A 7256-nucleotide genomic window follows, 5' to 3' on the forward strand; every position below is an offset into this window, starting at 1 on the left:
GAGGTGGCACTAGAGGTAAGGTGTCTGCCTTGCAAGTGCTAGCCAAGGAAGGACCACGGTTCGAATCCCTGGTGTCCCATATGGTCCCCCCCGAGCCAGGGGCAATTTCTGAGCACTTAGCCAGGAGGAACCCCTGAGCATCAAAGGGGTGTGACCCAAAAACTAAAAAAAAAAAATTGCTATCAATATGGTCCCTAACTTTTTTTTGAGGGGGGCAACCCAGCAGCATTGAATCAAGGATTACTCCTGGCTCCGCACTCAGAATTCGCTTCGGGCAGGCTCGAGGGACCACGTGGGATGCTGGGGATTGAACCTGGGTCCATCTCTGGTTGGCCACGTGCAAGGCAAATGCCCTATCGCTGTGCTATGTCACTCAGGCTCCTGGCCCCTTATTTATTATATTAAATTGATTTGCAGTATTTTAAATTGGCTTTACTATCATTATGGGCTTGTTCTTTATTTCTTTTTACTGTTTGGGGGTTATACCCAGTGGAGTTCAGAGATTTTTCCTGGCTCTGAGCTCAGGAATTATTCCTCACAAGTACAGAGTGCAGGGATGCTGGGGTTCAAAACCGGGTTGGCTGTGTGCACGTTAAGAGTACTGGAACCAGTGAGGTGGCGCTAGAGGTAAGGTGTCTGCTTTGCAAGTGCTAGTCAAGGAAGAACCATGGTTTGATCCCCCGGCGTCCCATATGGTCCCCCCAAGCCAGGGGCGATTTCTAAGCGCTTAGCCAGGAGGAACCCCTGAGCGTCAAACGGGTGTGGCCCAAAACAAAACAAAACAAACAAACAAAAGATAATGCAGAAACATACCTGTGTTGCGTGCCTACACATAATCATACATACCTGTACTGGATGCACACTCAATTTTACACTGACACTTACAGGCAAAGATCACCTAGGGTTTAGGGTCCGGACAGGCTCATGGGGAGATGGAAAAGAGGCTACGTTTGGGGGCTGGAGAATAACAGAGAGTTGAGAAGAGGGTCCTTTGAAAAGACAATTAAAAAGGAGGCAGCGGGGCTGTAGCAATAGGACAGTGGGTAATGAACACATGTCTTAATGTGGCCATCCTGGGTTTGATTCCCAATATTCCATGTGCTTCCCCTGAGCATCCATTGCCAGGGCCCAGTCACAAGAACCTAGGAATCCCAGAGATGTGGGTACTTGAATGAAGCCATCAGTCAAGTGCCAAAGCAGAAGATAAGGTGAGGGACCACATCTTAGGCCCTTGCTTCAGGAGACCACCATCGAGAGGTGCAGGCTCAGCCTTGCCTCATGCAATGCAATGAGCAGAAGTTGAAGAATCAAACGGGAGAATCAAATGGGGCCAGGACAGCGCTCAGCTCACGTGGTGAGCCATGCATGAGGGCCTGAGTTCATCCCAGGTCTGATCCGGAGGTGGAGCCAAAGCATAAAAATGGCCCTAGAAGAGAACAAAAGAAAGATAAAAAGAAAGTGAGAAGGGGGCCAGAACAATAGCACAGCAGGTAGGAAGTTTGCCCTGCATGTGGCCAACTCGGGTTCAACCCCCAGCATTCCATACTAGAAGTGATTTCTGAGCGATGAGCCAAAAGTAACCCCTGAGCACTTCCAGGTGTGGCCCCAAAACAATAACAAAAGGGAAAGTGAGAAGGCTTCGAGTCTGGGAGTTGGGGGCGAGAGGAAGGAGCTGATGATGATGACATTTCTGCAACTGCTCGAAACTCCTTTCCTATGCGGCCTGCTCTGCACTGTCTGCATGCTGGGTGCTAAGGCCCAACAGCCCGGAGCCAGCAATGCCCATCCTGGCAGTGTAGGCTTGGACAGGCACATGGTGCATGACCAAGAAAACATCAAAGAGCACCTAGAAGGCATCATCAACAAGCCTGAGACCAAGATGTCACCGCAGGAGCAGCAGCTGCATTACTTCAAGATGCATGACTATGACAGCAACAGCCTGCTGGACAGGCTGAAGCTCTCCATCGCCATCACACATGTCCACAAGGAGGAAGGGAATACCTAGGCACCACCCATGAGTGAGGATGAGCTCATTAACTTGATAGATGGTGTTTTGAGAGACGATGGCCGAAACCATGATGGCTACGTCCACTATTTGGAGTTTGCTCATTTGCTGCAGTCTTTTAGTTCTATGCAACTGTGATCCATTAGAATGCAATGGAATATTTTTCAGAAACTCCTTTTCCAACTACAGCGTCAATGTTTTGGTGGAAACCTGTGGCAATTGGTTACAGTGGGGGGGTGGTGGTGGGTAAGTGGCATAGTTAGTTCTCCCAAAAGCCTGTTGAATCTTACAGGGTGAGAGTTTGATTCAAGAGTCCTTTTGCAAACATGGGCTCCTTGGTGCAGCGCACTGTGGAGCTCTGTAGGATACCACTAGTTTCTTGATTTTAATTAATGCTATATGAAAAGATGAGCTTTGCCAAATGGACACACTTCTCAGTCATGAATGAGTGGGGTGGGCAAATGCCAAATGTCTCTTCCCTCTCTGTCAGGCTGACATGGTCAGTCTTTTGTAAAGTTCCCCTGGGCTAAGGAATTGTACCTCTGGGCTGGCAATGAGTATTTTTAAGGCAATTTCATAGCCCCAGTGTCAGAAGAATGTTGAGTTTTGAGTTCAAAGACCTACAGAGCCACTGTTTCCCTGGCACCTTGGGATTGGTATGATCCATGGCCCAAGTGATGGACCCTTTACAGTTTTTCACTGAAAAGTCATTTTTACAAAACTACTGCTACCTCTTATTTTTGTTTTTGTTTTTTTGGTTTTGGGCCACACCCAGTGACGCTCAGGGGTTACTCCTGGCTATGCTCTCAGAAGTCGCTCCTGGCTTGGGGGACCATATGGGACGCCGGGGGATGGAACCGCGGTCCGTCCAAGGCTAGCTCAGGCAAGGCAGACGCCTTACCTCTAGCGCCACCACCCGGCCCCTACTGCTACCTCTTGATGCTTTCATTTTCTTTTATTTTTTCTTCAATTTGGGAGACATTTTTTAAAATGTCAAAATGTTCTTTATTCTAAATCCATTGGACATATTTTAGCTCTCCTAATATTCGTATTTAACTTTTGTCTTTAGGCTGTCATTTTTGCACAGCTTAGAAGCTATCAGCAGTGTTAGGACTTGATCCCCCCCCATCCCACCCCCTGATGCGGGGGACAGGGGGAGGTTACAGCTACTAGTTGATACAGTCAGGGAGAAGAGGGAAGATCTGTCACTCACACAGCTAGGAACCCGAGACAAGTTGTGTTTAGAGGAATGTTGTATACATTTTTTATTCTCAGTACATACAATTTTTGTTCCAGACCAGGGAAAATTAGAAAAAGAAGTCTAAAATCTTTTTCTTTCTGGGTGTGTGTGGGACATCACTGGCGATGCTCAGGGGTTACTCCTGGCTCTGCACTCTGGAATCACTGCTGGTGGTGCTCGGGGGACCCTATGGGGTGCCAGGAAATGAACTCTGGTCAGCTGTGTGCAAGGCAAGGGCCCTCCCCGCTGTGCTGGGGCTCTGGGTGTGAGGATGAGAAGCTGTAATATATTCATATTATAGTGAGCGCTGTGGAGATTGGAGAGACAGTGAGGATGGAGGATCTGGTCATGGTACGTGCATAGTCACAGTCAATTTGCTGAAATCATAAGAGACCTATTTTCTTTATTTAAAGTATTCTTCTAAGAAAGCTTGGATATTTATAAACATGATTTCTTGTGTCGAGTATTTGTGCAACCAGAGCTGAATTATAAACTATTCTTGTAATATCTAATTATTTTGAAAGATTTATATAATAAATTCTGGATATATAACCAATAAAAGTGATGAAATAGGGGCCGGAGTGGTGGCACTAGCTAGCTGTAAGGCATCTGCCTTGCAAGCACCAGCCTAGGATGGACCACGTGAGAGACCAAATCAGTCTGGGCTGGCAAGACTCTGGTCTTTTCTGGAAGAGAAGGTGCAGACCAGACCAGACCAGGCAGAGATCACCCTTCTGATGGAGCTGAGGGAGAGAAAGCCAGGATAGACCCCACTCTCAGGCCTGCAACGTGTGCCTTGACCAAGCCACTCCCTGGCCCAGCCTTGAGCAGCTGCCAGCTCATCAGGATGACCAGCAGGAAGGCAAGAGGGAGTTTCCATGAGCAAATGTTTTCCACCCCCAAGCCAAAGCTCCCTCTCAGGCCCAGCAGGCAGGGCACCCTCTTATTAGAACACCACGACCAGCTGTAGCTATTCTTCCTCCTCATTTCAGGAGGCAGCAATGGGGAGGATACTCCAGTACCTTCACTGGGTTCCTTGACCCATGATCCCCAGCCTCAGGGGAAAGGGGGCTGGGCAGAAGTCAGAGATTATCTCAGTTCATGTAAGGGGAAGAGCCAATTGCCAGGGATGGACTAGGCATGAAGCCAAGGGTGAGAATGCCAGTGTTCCCCTCCACACACTTAGTCCCAGCTCCTGAGATGGCCTCAGTCAGCATAAAAATGAAGTCTGTGAGCCAAAGCACAGTCCTTCAAGATCAGCTCACTGAAAGTCCTCAAGACAACTCTATGAGGGGCCGGGAGATAGCACAGTGGTGTTTGCCTTGCAAGCAGCTGATCTAGGACCTAAAGTGGTTGGTTCGAATCCCGGCATCCCATATGGTCCCCCGTGCCTGCCAGGAGCTATTTCTGAGCAGACAGCCAGGAGTAACCCCTGAGCATCACCGGGTATGGCCCAAAAACCAAAAACCAAAAAAAACAAAAAACAAAACAAAAAACTCTATGAGCAACCCCAGTTGCAGGTGAGGACACTGAAGCCCAAAAAGGGTAAGTGATTTGCCTGCCTTCACACAGCTGGAAGGTTCCTGGCCCAGAATCCAAACACAAACCTAAGGCTACCGACACCCCTATTGGGCCCTGCAACTCTCTGGGACAGCCTAGCAGGGCTCAGAGACAGCAGGGACCCTGCTCTCCTGGGACAAAGATGGCTTCTCCCAGAGGCTATCTGATAGAAGTGCTCCCCTATCCCTAGGGGGTTGCTGGCCCAGGCCCAGGGGGTGTGTCTGTGATGACAGGAGCGTGGGTCAGTGGCAGGGCCTCAGCTTTCCCCCAACGGCCAGGGAGGAAAGGAACCTCTCCAGGATATTTCTATTATCTTGGGAAGAAAGGGAGGCAGGAAGGAAAGTTGGCCCAAACGCAAACTAAACTTGCAATTTGGTTTAATAACCAAACCCCAGCTCTTAGGAACCAGAGCTCTGACCTGCTGCTCTGTTCAAGGATATCCAGGCCTGGCTCGGAAAGGTAACAAGAAGTGCCCCTCAGGCCTCCTGCTCTTGCTCCTACTCCAGACCCCTGCCCCCAATCCAAAGTGTCCTCTCCCCAACCCCTCTCTGGATCCCAGGCAGGGGAGTCATGGGTTCTCTCCCAGTTCTGAGAGAAGGAAGTGCCCAAGATGGAGCTACATTTCCTACACCAAGACTGGCCTGTGTGGTCCAGAAAAGAAAAATAGTGCTTGGGGGTGGGGGGGATATCATGTGAATGGGGATGTCCTGGGAAATGATGGCCTGCATTCAATGAGAGATGAATTCAATGAGAGACCCACAAACCTGACAGATGAACTGGAAGAGGAGGAAGTGCTCTGCCTCATCATCACTGTCCTAACACACACACATACACACACACACACACACACACACACATGCTCACACATTCACACACATGTGCATTCGCAATACAGTCATACTCATATGCACAAATACACTCACACTTTGGCAGCAGACCTCGCTGTAGTCCTGCCCTGGATGGATGTTGGGTCTGCACCAGGCACGACACAATTGCCAGAATAAACTGGTTCAAGCGAGAAGAGCATCAGCTCTGGGGCTTCCAGCTTCCTGGACCAAGGAGATTTTTCCTGCTGTACTTTCCCTGCCAACTTTTATTGACCAGAACAAAGCTAATTCACCTGGGGGTGCTTAGTGAATGAAACAAAAAGTGGGTCTCTAATAGAGGCAAGGTGGAATTTTTACAACTAAAAAAGGTTGATAGCCTTCTTTTTCTTGTTTTGTTTTGATTTGTTAGTTTTTTTATATTATTTTCCTTCTCTTTTTTCTTCCACTTTTTTCTTTCTTTTTCACTATTGTGGTTATTATTTGGTGATTTGGGAGGGGACGGTGCATTTTTATTTTTTTTTTCTCTTTTTCTTTTCTTTTTTTTTTTTTTTGGTAGTTGCTACCAAACTTGTTCTTCTCTTTTTCTTATCCTTTTTATCTCCAACAGAATCACATAACTTGAATTATTCAGCCTCATGAATTGAGAGGGGAAAAGGATGCTACCAGGACCAGTCATATGAACATGTAGTGAAAATAAAAAAAAATGATAAGACTTGAACACCAAACCCAAAGTCAGTGTCAACAGAATAGATACTACAACAAGCTGTAAAGTGGAGACCAGTTACACTTGTATTCTGGGGGGTAAAGGAGGGAGATATGGGATACATACTGGGAACAGGGGTGGAGGGAGGACAACACTGGTGGTGGGAATACCCCTCATTCATTGTCACTATGTACTGTAAATAATTCTGTGAAAGATTTGTAATGCACTTGGGTCACAATAAAAATGTATTGAAAAAAAAATGTATTGATAGGAGAAAAAGCAGGGCGTGATCTAAGGATCAGAGACAGGTGTCTGCAGTAGCCCACACAAACATACTCACAATGACACATGTACACAAACTCATTCACACATATGCATACGTAGCCATTCACATGCAACTCTCACACATCTACATAAGCTCATATAGTCACATGTATGTATGCTCTCACAGACATTGACACTCAAACACGTATTCACATGGACAGTCACACTGCTCAGACTCACGATTCTCACACTTCTACACACATTCACACAATATGCATTTACACTCATACCTGCAGACTCACTTAGAAACACCCACACTCGGGGCCGGAGAGAGAGCATGGAGGTAAGGCATTTGCCTTGCATGCAAAAGGACAGTGGTTGGAATCCCATTTGGCATTCCATAGGGTCCCCTGAACCTGCCAGGAGCCATTTCTGAGCATAGAGCCAGGAGGAACCCTTGAGCGCTGCCGGGTGGGACCCAAAAACCAAAAAAATAAATAAATAAAAAGAAACACCATACCCGTTGCATGCGCAGACACACACACACACACACACACACACACACACACACACACACACACACACACACACACACACACACACACACTGAAGAGGCTGGAATTGGGCTGAGTAGGAACAGGGCCTCTGGGAGAATAA

General features: G+C 47.6%; 1 pseudogene; it reads left to right on the forward strand.

Annotated features, from left to right (window-relative positions):
- The first annotated feature begins 1645 nt into the window (after positions 1-1645).
- On the forward strand, positions 1646-2143 carry LOC125996267 (multiple coagulation factor deficiency protein 2 homolog; annotated as a pseudogene).
- Positions 2144-7256: the final 5113 nt, after the last annotated feature.

Source organism: Suncus etruscus, chromosome 18, assembly GCF_024139225.1.
Source record: "Suncus etruscus isolate mSunEtr1 chromosome 18, mSunEtr1.pri.cur, whole genome shotgun sequence".
NCBI classification, from domain to species: domain Eukaryota; kingdom Metazoa; phylum Chordata; class Mammalia; order Eulipotyphla; family Soricidae; genus Suncus; species Suncus etruscus.